The sequence below is a fragment of the Globicephala melas genome, chromosome 16 (assembly GCF_963455315.2).
Source record: "Globicephala melas chromosome 16, mGloMel1.2, whole genome shotgun sequence".
Classification (NCBI taxonomy): Eukaryota; Metazoa; Chordata; class Mammalia; order Artiodactyla; family Delphinidae; genus Globicephala; species Globicephala melas.
In genome coordinates, this window is record NC_083329.1 from 48,796,878 (window position 1) to 48,809,155 (window position 12,278).

At 46.5% G+C, this 12,278-nt stretch overlaps 1 protein-coding gene across 5 annotated transcripts in view; it reads left to right on the forward strand.

The window, feature by feature from the left end:
• The window catches only part of GRID1 (glutamate ionotropic receptor delta type subunit 1), a 671,373-nt gene that overhangs the window by 290,711 nt on the left and 368,384 nt on the right, over positions 1–12,278 (forward strand). The window lies entirely within an intron of this gene.

A 12,278-nucleotide genomic window follows, 5' to 3' on the forward strand; every position in this document is an offset into this window, starting at 1 on the left:
TGGAGATGGCTAGTAAGTGACTAACAGGGCGATATGCTGGACAAAGGGATGATTCATGTCTCCCGCAGGATGGTGGGACGTTCTGACGCCACTCAGAATGACATACAATTTAAAAGGTATGAATTGGGACTTCCCTGGTGGCGCAGTGGTTAAGAATCCGCCTGCTAATGCAGGGGAAACAGGTTCAGTCATGGTCCAGGAAGATCCCACATGTCACGGAGCAACTAAGCTTGTGTGCCACAACTCCTGAGCCTGCGCTCTAGAGCCCACGAGCCACAACTACTGAAGCCCGCGTGCCTGGAGCCCGTGCTCCGCAACGAGAACCCACTGCAGTGAGAAGCCCTTTAGTTTTTTTCACTTGGTAACACATCTCAGAGATATTTCTGTAGTAGTATATTAAGAATTTTCTCATCTTTTCCCCAGCTGCACAGTATTTTATTGTATCGATGTGCCATTACCTATTTAACCAGCTTCCTAATGAGAGCATTTGGGCTCTATCCAGTCTTTTGCTGTGGAAAACAGTGCTGCAAAGAATAATGTTGTAATTAGGTCAGTTTGCATCTTTCCAAGTATCAGATAAAGTTCTAAAAGTGGAATTGCAGAGTAAAAGGATTTTTGCACTTGTAATTTTGATAGCTATTGCAAAATTCCCTTCCAAAAGGGTTGTGCCGATTTATACTCCCACAAGCAATGTATAAACGTGCCTGCTTTCCCATAGTTTTGTCAACAGAATATGTTATCAGACTTCTGGATTGTTGCTAATTGAATGGACAAAAATAGTATGAGAGCATAGTTTTAATTTGCATTTCTCTTGTGAGTGAGATTAAGCATCTTCTCACATGCTCAGGAGTTATCTGTATTTCATATTCTGTTAGTCATGTGCTTTGCTTATTTTTCTATTGGTTTTTGGGAGCTCTTTATAATTAGGGATTTTATCCCTTGATCTTTGCATGAGTTGAAAATACTGAACCCAGTATGTTGTTGTTTCTTTGCTTTTTTTCATGAAGACGTTTTTGATTTATATGTAGTAAAATTATCGATCTTTTATGGCTTCTGAAATTTAGTTCACAACAAAATATACCCTAATACAAAGTTATAAAGGATTTTCTCCATGTTTCTTAGAAGTTCTATTATAGTTCCATTTTGAACATTAAAATCTAAGATCCATTTAGAATGTTGCTTGGTATGGAGTCTCAATACCATTCATTGAAACATTTATCTTTTCCTCATTGATTTGCAATGCCAAATTTATAGCATAAATTTATATATATTTTTATAAATTTAGTATACTAAAATCCTGCATATATTTGAGTCTATTTCTAGAATTTCTGTTCTGTTTCACTGATCTTTCTGATGATCTTTCACATGTTTGTACCAAACTATTTTAATTATTGATGTTATCTAATAAGTACATTTTCATACCTGGGAGGATTAGGTCTCTCTAAACCTCCTACTATTCTTTAACTTTAGTGGTTTTTTTCCGTAGCTCTCCTCTTTGTTCATTTTTCCTTTTGAACTTTAAAATCAGCTTGTTCAGTACCAGAAAAACAACCTATTGACATTTATTTGTTATTGCTTTAAATTTACAAATTAACTTAGGGAGAATCCAAATCTTTGTGATGTTGAGTCCTACTCAAGAAAAGATATTGTAAGTTCTAAATTAATTTTACCAGTTGAGAATTTCTGTACTTCATGTAAAATATTTTTTGAGTAAACTTTATTATCTAGTGAAATATAGTTGGTGTACAATATTACGTTAGTTTCAGGTGTACGACATAGTGACTTGACATTTAAATACATTATGAAATGATCACCACTATAAGTCTAGTAACCATATGTCCCCATTTAAAGTTATTACAATATTATTGTCCGTATCCCTTATGCTGTATATTACATCTGTATATATATCTTATAGCTGGAACTTTGTACCTCTTAATCCCTATCTCCCATTTCGTCCAACTCTGTACCCCCTCCCCTCTGCTAGCACCCATTTGGTCTCTGTATCTATGAGTCTGTTTTCATTTTGTTTTGTTTGTTCATTTGTTTTGTTTTTTAGATTCCACACATAAGTGAGATCACATGATATTTGTCTTATTTCACTTAGTGTAACACCCTCCAGATCTATTCATGTTGTCGCAAATGGCAAGATTTCTTTTTTTCTTTATGGCTGAATAATATTCCAGGGTGTGTGTGTGTGTGTGTGTGTGTGTATGTATGCATGCCATTTCTTCCTTATCCATTCATCTATTGATGGACACTTAGCTTGCTTCTATGTCTTGGCTATTGTAGATAATGCTGCAGTGAACATGGGGATGCATGTATATTTCGAATTAATCATTTGGTTTTTGGGGGTAAATACCCAGAAGGGGAATTGCTGGATCGTAAGATATTTCTATTTTTAATTTTTTAAGGAAAGTGCGAATACATACTGTTTTCCATAACGGCTGCACCAATTTACAATGCCACCAGCAGTGCACGAGTGCTCCCTTTTCTGCACATCCTTGCCAATACTTATTATTTATTGTCTTTTTGATGATAGCCATCTGTGCTTAATTTTTAAAAGCTTAAGTAAATAATCAGAAACACAGACTTATAAAGTGTCACTACCAACCTGTCACCCCTCACACATTTATTGACTTGGTTTTCCAGTGATCCTTGGATGTGTGTCATTTGTGGAAGCATACCTGGCTTTCTTGTGAGAATGCACCCAGATTTTCATGTGTGCGGAGCCTGTCATTTCCCCACTGCCTGCCACGTTTTGGCAGAATTGGACAAGCAGACAGTTTGAGATTGAGTTCTGGCCAGTGTTCAACACACGTGCCCTTGCTCCGTCGGAAGAGTAGGAAGAGATTCTCCCTTTTAAAAACCAACCATGTAGGGGGCAACGTGGACATTCTATATAATGTAAGGGGCGACATGGACATTCCATTACAGAAAAACTGGCAACAGTATGACGGACTTGAGGGGGTTACAAGGAGAAGGGGAGGTTGAGCTGTGGGCAGGGCCCAAATGTGTCTCAAGAAGAGTGTTGTAATTTCTTAAGGGTTTGGACAAGTTAAGACTCGTGGGATGAACTCTGATCCCAGTGGTAGTCAAAGCCAAGCAATGTAGCCGTACCCACCAACAGGCCCAGTGGTTTGGAAAAACGCATGACTTCTGGGGCTACCCTGATTCTCATGGGTCCCCACTGCTACTAAATGGCTGGATTGTCTTAGTGCCAGTGGGAAGCAGCCTCTGTCTTGTTCAGGGACCAAGTATGTCTGTCGTTGGTTTTTTTTTTTTTTAATTTAATTAATTAATTAATTTTGGCTGCGTTTGGTCTTCATTGCTGCATGCGGCCTTTCTCTAGTTGCAGCAAGCAGGGGCAGTACGCAGGCTTCTCATTGCGGTGGCTTTTCTTTGTTGCGGAGCATGGGCTCTAGGCACATGGGCTTCAGTAGTTGTGGCTTGTGGGCTCTAGAGCGCAGGCTCAGTAGTTGTGACGCACGGGCTTAGTTGCTCCACGGCATGTGGGATCTTCCTGGACCAGGGCTCGAACCCGTGTCCCCTGCATTGGCAGGTGAATTCTTAACTACTGCGCCACCAGGGAAGTCCCTGTCGTTGGTTTTTAATACCAGACTTGCTTTCCGTCTTCTGGTTTAGTTCCTCACCTTTACTATTAGACCAGGCTTTTCCTGAGCCACACAATAGCCCTTCTCCCACAGTCTTCTTTATTCAGGAATAATGTCTTTATGAAGGAAATTTTATAGGTCAAAAATATCTATGTTGCTAGAATGTTGGGTCAGATCGAACAGAATAAAATTTGATATGAATCAGTGCAATGTATGAGAGACTGCCTCTCTATCCCAGTGATCCAATCGAAGTCAGTGGGTGAGGGTGGTGGTAGGATGGGGGTGCGGAGGTGAGGCTGTGACCGCTGAATGAGGGGCTGCTGTGTGGTTGTGATACTCCCAGGACCTGTTGTCAACACACTGAGTTTACATCTCAGCTCTGCTGTTTACCAGCTAATGGCTTTTGGACCAAGTTGCTTAACTTCCCTGAACCTCGGTGCCCCACCTGGAAAATGGGGACAGTGGTAATGCCAAGTTCATGGAAGGACTGAGAATAAGGCAACATATATGAGATGTCTGGCACAAGGCTTGATATATAGAAGAGCTTTTTTTTTTTTCCATTTTCAATTCTCGCACTAATTTTGTGGGAGAAGTAAGTTACTATTTCCATTTTACTGAGAAGGAAACTGAGCCTCAGAAAAGAGAAGGAATAAAAGATGCATACCCAAGTCTACAGGGCTCTAAAACTTGTGAACTTTTTACGTGTCCTGTAGAATTCCGTATTATTATTATTGACATTACAAACTAGGTCAATCTTCAGTGTGATATGTCAGGAATAAAAAGCTAACGTGGGGCTTCCCTGGTGGCGCAGTGGTTGAGAGTCCGCCTGCCGATGCAGGGGACGCAGGTTCGTGCCCCGATCCGGGAAGATCCCACATGCCGCGGAGCGGCTGGGCCCATGAGCCATGGCCGCTGAGCCTGCGCGTCCGGAGCCTGTGCTCCGCAGCGGGAGAGGCCACAGCAGTGAGAGGCCCACGTACCGCAAAAAAAAAAAAGTTAACATGGCTTTAGGCCACATGGAGCCGCACAATTTGCAGCTCTCCTCCCACCCCACCTCCCAGATGGCATTTCTACACACAACCACTCACCCGGACTCTTCCATCAGGAGGGGGAGAGGCCATTAGCATCAGCCAGAAGCTCTGCCATGGATGCCAGGCATTGAGTTTTGAGCCCATGCCACTGGCCTAGCCTCACTTTTCCCTGATGTGGTTTTATTTCCAAGTCGTCTTATGTGCTTCTGCCTCTGGGACAGGAGGATCCCAGCTGGCGTCCCCTGGCAGTCTCTCTACCTTAGAATATTAGGTTGCAGTGCTTGGGGTTTCTATACCTTCTCCCTCGGAGGCTCCTGTAAGGCTTTGCAGAGCTCCAAAGGAAGTGATTATGTTAATAGACTCAGAATCCCAGGCCATAGCTGCCTGTCTGCCCCACTTTTGCCTAAGACGGGCACTCAGGTGATCCTTCAGAGGTCAAAGAAGTCAGTGTTTCTATTTAAAAATATATGTGTGTGTGTGTGTGTGTGTGTGTGTGGCACTCTGCTTAATATGCCTAAGAACTTGAAATGCATGCAAATTAGAGCCCTTAACTGGTGACCTTTGATCCTGGAGCCTCGGAATAGTTTATCTTCCTCACTAAGCATTTGGAGTTTGTTTCCAAAAGTGAGGAAAACCTACACATGTGTTCATTTGTCTGCCGGGATGATAAGCTTGAGGTCAGGGCCAGGAGAGCAAAAAGCAGGAACTGACAAAGGGCATGCAGCCCTGCGTTGCCACATGGGGTGTTTCCAATGAGGGCGAAGCAGCCATTATTTTCCTCCTGGGAAGTTCCGGTCAGCCTGAGAACAAAAATCCAGATGCCCGCATCAGCATAGTTAATGCCTGAGTTCTTGCTAGCCTCTAAGAAAGGAAGTCCAGTATTGCAGTGAGCTCCCTTGCTTGTGGTTTTGTGGCTGTTTTTATCTGATTGCACATGTAATTCCATTTCCCAGTCTTGATTAAAAGTCATTTTTCTCTCTGGAAACCACGTCTGCAGTGCCTCTGCTGTACCGCGAGGGCATCCAGGTGGCTCATGTGTGGATGAAAGGCCGCCAGGACTTGGCTAATCCAGGATCGTGGTGAAAACCATCTCCAGCAATCACGGCTGTGTTCTCCTTAGCCCAGAGCTTCTTTGATTGCCTCAGTCCTTAAAGTTTACTTCATCACAGTTTAAAGGCAAGGAGAGGAGCAGGGTTAGGAACTCTGTTTAGACTGGGTAATATAGCGGTGCTACCCCCCTCCCCGAAAGTCCTAATTAACCATGAAATTGTACACCTCGCCCAGGTAGTAACGAGTCCCTTAACATCTCCATTCACGGGGGTAATTGCATCATTTCTCAGGGCTGCTGCCATGTCCCAGGAAAGGGCCAGCACTATTAATCACCTAATGCAGAATAAGTGATTTTCAGCTTATGTTTTAATAATATGCGCCTGGCTCGGGTCCGTGGACTCAGGGCTTGGCTCTGCTCTGTGCTTGTGGATTACTGTTCAGCCTACGGCCATAATCCCTTCTTCCATCAGGACCCAGGTAGCTCAGGAGGCTGAGCTGTTTAGACGAGTGGGTTTCCTGCTGGGGAGTTGTCTTTGATGATGAATTCAGGTTTGATATTTTTAATCATTGAGGGTGAGGCTTCAGTGAGCTGAAGGCAAACTAATTAGTTTTGAATACGAGCAGCTAATTAGTTTTCAGGCAGTCCTTTGTCCTGATGCTCAGAGTACATGGTAGTGAGGAGTGGGGAAGTTTTGCAACCACTGTTCCAGTGGCCCATCTTGAGTTTGAGTGGGGATAGGACGTACCCTTTGCCATCAAACCTATAGACCTGGGTGGCGTCCCCACTTGCCCGCTTGCTGACACATGGGCCTCAGCAGTGATTTGACTTCACCGAGGCTCCATGTCTTCTTTGTGCAGTGGCTTAATGATTTGCAGCATTCCTGCAGGGATTCAATGCATTTGCATATGTAAAGAGCCTGCATACACGAGATCAGTAATTGGGAGTTATATGGAGGTAGTAATTGTCCAGAAATGAACACCCGGCTTTTTCTTCCTTGACAGTATTACTTGTCAAGATAAGCCCTCCTTCCTCCTCTGCTGGCATGGGGTGAGCAATCCAGATGGATCAAAGTGAGTTTAGGGTTTCACTATTATGTATGATCTTTATCAGATCAACTCTTTGGGGGATTAAACTTTGAGAAGAGAATGAAGAAATTCTTAACTGTCTACCTGATGTGGTCATGTTGACCATAACCCAGAACTCACTGGCCACTCTGTGCCTTGAGACCAAGGTGAAATCACCCTGAAACCCCTGCCCAAGTCCATGGTCAGTGGAAGTCCAGAGCTCACCCAGAGATAGTGGTGTATCTCCAAAGGTTTTCCAGTCTGCAGGCTTCCTTTTCTCTGAGCCAGCTGCTGCCCTGCATCACATATTCCCGGTGGGAACCTTAGCCCTCTTCTGATTCCAACAACAACTGGAACAGCCCTCCCACCAGTCAACAATCATCACACTAATCAGTCATGAGATTGGTAGACTTTCCTTAAGATTTGCTGGGGGTGAGGGGGCAGAGCTGGTCAGCTGTCACTTGGTACCTAGCCTTCCTTCTGCCATCTTGCTCTCTCTTCTCTCCCTCCCTCTATCTCTGCCTCTTGTCTTCTCCCTCCAAGATTGTCCCAGGCGCCCTACATGCTTCTCCTCCTATACAGCTTTACTCCCCTTCGTCTGAAGCTTGGGGCCAGTCAACACAAATGTTTATTGGGCAAATGCTCTGTGCCAGACTCTCCTCTCAACACTGGGAAAAAGGACTTACAAATACTTGCTTTCATGAAGTCTACAGTCTAATAGAAATTATTTCAGCAGAGATCACATTTACTGAGTTATTTGACTTGTCTCGTGCCAGATACTGTTCTAGGAGCTTTATTTGTATTAACTCATTTAATCCACTAACACCCAGTGTGGTAGATCCTGTTCTTATTTGTTGGGAATTCCCTTGTGGACCTGATAATAGCACCTCTGTGATGTGATTAGTAGGTTTTCTTTTTTCGAATAAGGTTTTCTATGGGAGGTAAGGTCTTGGGACCCCGGGGGAAACTGGGTGGGCTGTCATACACTCTCAGTGACTATGCAATAGAGAGAAGGAGGATGGAAAGATAGAGTTGCTTGTGTGAATGTCTAGTTCTTCATTTCTAAGCAAATCATGTGTCTTCTGTAGATCAGCAATGTTTCAGGCCTTCCTGGCTCTTCAGGAGGACCGGCAATTAAAATATATCCAGAGTTAACACTCGTTGGCATGTCAGAAGTGGTTAGGCCAGTGCAGGTTTCTAAGTTTATGTGCTGTGATTATTGAGTAGGGGAAGGAGGCAGGCTGTGTGGATGTTTGCCTGAAATTTGAAAATTAAACATCGGATGCACTGGAATGCCATTAATTCCTTCATCCCTTCATTAACCAAACATTTCTATGGCACGTGTTACGAGCCTGGCGCTTGCCAAGGAGCTGGGGTTGAGAATTTAACACAGCATAGTTCAGCTCTTGACCTTGACAACCTTAGTATCTTAAGCCGTGTTTGTGTACTGGAGTCGGATAAAATAGCTGATATTTCTTTAGTGGTCTATTGAGGAGATGTAAACTGGTATAGTATAATAATATACTACTTGCTTGCTTCATATAGAATACATGTTGTACATGATGATTGTTAAGTCTTTCAATATCATATTAAATATTTTATTTTCATTTTCTGTCATCATGCATTAATCCTCTGAAATTTAGAATCTCATAGGCTCATAGCACATGGGATAATTTACCTTGTTGGTAAAGATCCAGCTATTAAAAGTTCCAGAAAGTACAGATTTTTATAGATTGGTAAAATTCAGCGTCGGAGCTGACGTTTGGGGGATCAGAAGTGGAGGATGAGAAGAAATTGTTTTTGGAAGAGTGGTCAAAAATCTGGTAGTCGGGTTATTTACGATGCAGTGTACAGTTCCAGAGGGGGTTTGATTGAATTCAGGCGAGCTGTGAATTTGCCAGAGATCAAATTGAAGCTCCAGCTGGATGCAGAGCCGAGGTAGGTCACCCATAGCCTGCAGCCGGGCCACCTGCGCCCTTTCCGGTGCCTCCAGGCCTGTCCAGCCGGTAATGAGGGCAGGGGTCAGCAGGCTGTGGGCAAGAGGCCTGCAGGAGAGACTTCAGGATACACTCCCAAGGGAGGCTTTGGGCTTCCTGACATCCTCAGTGCCCGGTCCCAACCCCCAGCTGTCAGGAAGTTCTTCCTTATGCTGATTTAATTCCGCTGGAATGGAGGGGGAGAGCTTTACTTGTTTCTGGTCTTGATTCTTTAATAGTCCGATGGAGTGCAGAAATGGGTGCTTAGAGAGGAGAGAATCTGAGAGCTCTGCTGGGTTCCAGGGATGCGGGGCTCAGGGCTGAGGGAGGGCACTTCCTCGTTGGGAGTTTCAGGCATGTTTGTGTGTGGGAGGAGGGTGTGTAACGCTGCTCCCGCTGGTAGAATAGACTTTTTTTTTTTTTTTTTGCGGTACGCGGGCCTCTCACTGTCGTGGCCTCTCCCGTTGCGGAGCACAGGCTCCGGACGCGCAGGCTCAGCGGCCATGGCTCACGGGCCCAGCCGCTCCGCGGCATGTGGGATCTTCCCGGACCGGTGCACGAACCCGTGTCCCCTGCATCAGCAGGCGGACTCAACCACTGCGCCACCAGGGAAACCCTAGAATAGACATTCTGATGGCCTCTCGCGAAGTCTTTTCTCTGGCATCTTGGGCTTTCTGAGCTGCTCAGAGATGAAGAGGCAGAGGAAGATGCTCAGAGGGCAGCTTGGATGGTGCAGGAATGGCAGGACCACCTCCTGCTCCTGGCAGATTTCCACTGAGTTCTTTGGAAGCAGCCCTGTAGAACTTGACTTTGCCGTTAGCCTGCTGCTCCGGTGTTGGCAGCATCTCCAGCTTTGAAAGTACCTCCTGGAGGTACTTTCAAACCTCCAGGCTCCTAGAAGCTTCTTGGACCACTGACCAGACCTTCCAGCTGCGCAGGGACCTCTGCTCACCTTTTGGTCCTGGGGGCCAGGGCAGCCGGGGCTTTATCTCTCCAGGTCAAGTCCCTCTTCCCTCTCCAACTTCCTTCAGGCACTGCTGGCCCCAGTCTGCAGAGGGAACTCTGTTTCTTAGGGAGGCTCCCACTCTTCTGGAAGCTGTGTGCTTTGTGAATGTGGTGTCTGGGAGCCCAGAGGCCTGACTGCCAGGCCAGGCTGACCTCCTCTGGGGGAGGAAAGACTCCAGGCACACGAACAAGCCTCCTCTCTGTCCTGAGGGTTTGGAAACAGTCATCTGGAAGGAAGGGGTTAGAACTGGGCCAGCCGCTGTGCTCACGTAGCCATTCGTAGGATGGTCTGGAGCCCTCATGAGCCCCCCTGCTACCCTCACGGTCTCCCCATCGCATGGCCGGGCTGTTTGAGGAGCTGGTGGATCTGGTCCTGTCTCCTGGCCGAGACTGCTCAGAGGGGCTGCCACTGGACAAGATGGTTGGCTTTGCTTGGTCCCCTTGGATAGGTCCCCAGGATGTGGCTGGAATCAGAGGGGCGGGTTCAGCTTACCCAGGTGGGAGGGCCTGACAGGTCGGTCCCCCTGTGGCAGGCAGTGGGAGGCCAGGTATCTGGGGTGAGGGACGGTGTGTTAGCGCTTCCAGTGAAAAGTGGTGGAAACCGAATTAGGGGTTCACCGGGGCTCCAGCAGGCAGCTCCGCCCTCAAGCTTCCTGAAGACAACAAAGCTTGTGTGACCCTTTGGGAAAGGCAGGCTGCTTCAGGTGGCTCCCGTGGCTGGCCTCACCAGGGGAGAAAGCAAACTGTCAGTTCCCCCTCTTCCACCCTATTTCAGGATGCCGCCCCAGAAATAACACTGGCCAGGGAGGTTTCTAAATAAGGTCAGCCTCTTTCCCACAGGTCACGGGACAGGGTGTGGCTCGTAGCCTTGCACCTCAAAGGCCCGTGTGTTTCTCTCTGAGCCCCTGGTGGTGGTAATGGTGAAGGCAGATGAGGGTTCTGCTCTGTGGCTGCGGTGTTTGCAAGACTTCAGGCCGTGCAGGAGGCCTCCACAGGGGCTCGAGGGCTTGCCCCACCACTGACACCCCAGGTTAGTTTGTTTGTAGGAGTAGATTTCAGTGGCTCTGCCCTAAACACCGCCGGTCTGAAGTGTTCTAGGAGGTCTCCGTGCAAACGAAGTGATGCCCCTTCCTCTGTGATCCAGGGGTGGTTGGCACCCCGGCACCAACGAGCAGTCACATCACAGATCACACAGGCAGGGAGCAAGAAAGAGGCAGAGTGAGAAGGAACGAGAGTGAAAGGAACCAAGTAAGAGAGGAGGTGGCAGAGCGAGGCAGAGCCACAGAGGGAGTGGGCTGTGGGTAGCATCTGGATCCCTCCATGGTGAGCGCATCCCCACCACGCACTGCAGAAGGCTTGGGTCCTGCAGCCCGGCGACCGTCTTGGACCTGCTCTTTCAAAGCGTTCAGGTCCAACAACAGTTGACACCCCACCGAAGTAGGATGGATACTCAGTGCTTGTAGAATGCATTGCATTCAGTGGAGAAAAGCCTCGGCCTTTGCCCTCCAGGGGCTCACAGTCCACTGGGGGAGACCAACAAATTAGCATATAATTACCACTCTGAGTACAAGTCTCTTTCTGACACACGTTCCGGCTTCCAGGGGCTCATTATTCATACTTGACTCTTCTTTGAGGTCTGGACCGTGGAGAGACATACATAAGAGTCAGATAGGGATTCAAATATCTGTTTTACTGCTGCATTAAGACCTGTTTTGGAGCTGAAGTCAAAATGGGTTTTCTGCTATTTCTCCTCAAATGCATCTGTTGAGCCTTACGCATGGAGACAGTCTACAGATCTGACCATTCAGGCACCTGTCCTGGGCCTCGGTCTTCACCCTTCTACTCACTGTTGCCGGCCACTAGAGATATGTGAGCCAGTGGGTGTCAAACTCTTGCCCTGTCCCCAAGCAGGTAACACCTTCACCTTCCTAAAGGGAGGAGCCTGTGAAAGGTGAAAGGAAGAACAGTAGCGTTTTCTTCTACATTGAAAGGATGACATTTCTTCATTAGCATCTGGGATAAAACATGGGGAAGGAGTAAGCTGTTCCTCATAATCTATTAGCATTGAGTGGAAAAACTCAGAAAAGGGTTTTGAAGGGTTAAGAGGAGCTGTCCAAGGTAGTCCAACTGGGGTGGGGAAGAGAATTTTGAATGGAAGGAACTGCATGTGTAAAGACAGCATAGGGTCTATCGTATCATCTAGAACTGCCAGGGTTGAGGGTAGGGTTTAGGGGAACAGGGGAAGGTGACCAGAGGGAGGTTGGGAGGGGGGAATGACAAGGTCAGTTTTGCATTGTGAATTCCTTTTCTAGTTGTGTAAAGGAGGGAAGGAATGGAAGGTGTAAGATTGAAGAAAAGTGGGACACTTAGCTAGGGGACAATGGAATAGTCTTGGCAGAAGATGATGAGGACCTAAGGGAAGGAGGTGGTGGTAGAGAGGAAGTAGGGGTGGGTTTCAGAATTTTTGTTTTGAAAACAAAATGTATGGGGTTTGCTGATTGCTTGGTTTGTCATCACAAGGATAACATTGGCTTAGAGTG